Source organism: Aricia agestis, chromosome 2 (genome assembly GCF_905147365.1).
Source record: "Aricia agestis chromosome 2, ilAriAges1.1, whole genome shotgun sequence".
NCBI lineage: Eukaryota > Metazoa > Arthropoda > Insecta > Lepidoptera > Lycaenidae > Aricia > Aricia agestis.
This window is the reverse complement of record NC_056407.1, coordinates 11,173,032-11,175,597: the sequence shown is the minus strand read 5'-3', so window position 1 is coordinate 11,175,597 and position 2,566 is coordinate 11,173,032.

The window sequence follows — 2,566 nt, the reverse complement described above, 5'->3', positions numbered from 1 at the left end:
AACAATTAATCATTATGTTTCGATTATTTTCTTTACAAAATTTACTTTAATACTAAAAAGATACTTATTTTCTATCTACCTCTATGAGGGAATCTTCTAACGAACAAGATTCACAGATAACACTGCCCATTATTATGTTATATTTAATATAATAAATTATTTTTATCATTCGACCATGAGACAATAAATTGACATGTTTGTGGGGAAATCATCCTACTAATATTATAAAGGCGAAAGTTTGTGAGGATATTGTATGGATGTATGTATGGATGTCTGTTCACGCAAAAATTACTGAATGGATTTTAATAAAACTTTACAATTATAATGCATCAGAATAACACATAGGCTACAATTTTAACTGATTTAAAAAAAGTAGGAGGTGTTGTGTTCGTTTTTTTATGCTCAAAGATTACTCCGCCGTTTATGAACCGATTTTTTTTTAAATATTGGTGTATACTGTATAGTCTTAATGGTAATCATTACAATTTAGTATCATGTTCACAAAAGTGGTGAACTTATGACAGAATCCACGAATAATCGAGGGAACTCCTCAAAATTTTTATGGAAAAATGTGCTGACTTCGATTTCGTGAGAAGTATTCCGAGCATAATATTATGCTTACAACAAGTAAGATTTTGGACCCACCCATGGTTCGGAAGCTGCTGGGAGAACTCCTGACTCTTTATAGATACAAGTTTTAGAGTTTCAGCGTTGATTTAAGAACGGAAAGCATAAATGCTACTATGCAAATTACATTCACCTATTTCATCATCATCATCACTACCATAAACCATTATACCATGCATCGTCCTCTTATGACCCTTTTATTGGTACTTTTCAATTTTCATAGTCTTTTAGATGGAGACTCAAGTTTGTCAAGGGATTTTAAAAAATCTGTATAGTTTTTTCAGGTTTATAAAGTACTAGCTGTTGCCCGCGACTTCGTCCGCGTGGACTTCAGTTTATAGCGCGCGATGTCAACAAAATTGGTGTCAAAAGCTTTTATAAAAAAACCCTGGTACACCTTAAATCAATACAGCTGTGCAGTGTGCACACAATAAGTACTTAATTTTTTTTATATTAAACTTTATATTTTATGCCAAATTTTAAAGCTTATTTAGCCCCCAAATTACACAACTTTACCCATAAACTATTTATCATTGATAGGTTTAGCCCCAATTTCACCAACGTCTGTTAGTGTTAACAGCTTGTTAAAATGTCCTGTCTTCTCTTTCATTCATATGAAAAACGAAACAGCTAACGTGATACTAATTCGAGCATTAACTTTAACAGTCGTTGGTGAAATTTGGTCTTAAGGTTACGTCACTGCCTGCACAGATGAAGTACTGAGTTATTTAATACCGTAGAATAGATATAACAATCGAAAAAAATCGAAACTTGATTGTATAATGATACCACCTCTTATAGAAAGATGTTGGGCAAGCGTTAGCGCGATGTAAGAGACGCACGGCGCCATCGAGTATGAATTTTTGGAACTAACTTAATTTGAACAAATTTTCGTATTTTCACCCCCTTACAACCCTTTTTCCAGTAAAAAAGTAGCCTATGTCCTTTCTCAGGCTTTAGACTATCTGTATACAAAATTTCATTACAATCGGTTCGGTAGTTTTGGCGTGAAAGCGAGACAGACAGACAGACAGACAGACAGAGATACTTTCGCATTTATAATATTAGTATAGATTTTATAAACCTGAAGAGTTTGTTCGTTTGTTTGCTTGAACGCGTCAATCACAGTAACTACTGGTCCCATTAAAAAAATTAAGTACGTCATGTTTAAAAATCATAATGATAATAATATTATCCAGTAATAACTAATAAAGTAGTATTACCATAATCTAGCTACAATAATTACTGATAACACGCGCTTTTAGCGTCATAGCGATGACAAAGAGTTATATTAATCTTATATCTTTGAATGGGTAATTCCTGTGTATATATATATATATATATATCTATATATATATATATATATATATATATATATATATATATATATATATATATATATATATATATATATATATATATATATATAACGATTTTCTAGAAAATATCTTTTTATTCGTGTTTTATCGATAATGGATAAACTGAAAAATATTACTCTTCCTGACATCTACGCCCCGATCGCGTATAGGCGTCCGCACTATGATACGCATACTCAATACGGCGCGATGATCGCGACGGAGAACTGATCGCACAAATGATACAAAATAATGATGTGGACGCACCTTAAATCTATTCCAGCAGATGGCGTTGTTAAGTAACACGAAGTCAATGAGTGTTTGCTAATTGCTATACCGAGCGAAGCTCGGTCATCCAGGTACTATAATTTTATGCACTGAAAGTACCTATAGATTGGCTATAATCTATATTATAATATGGTCAATGTCTTTTTAATTAAAATGTTTTTATATCAACATTATTATTGTAATTATTATTTACGTGTACCCCTCGTAAACTAAGAAACCAAAAGCACACAAGAGCCACAACAAGTCACAAAAGTGTAATCAGTAGTCATGTTAATTGACTAGCTTTAAATTAATTA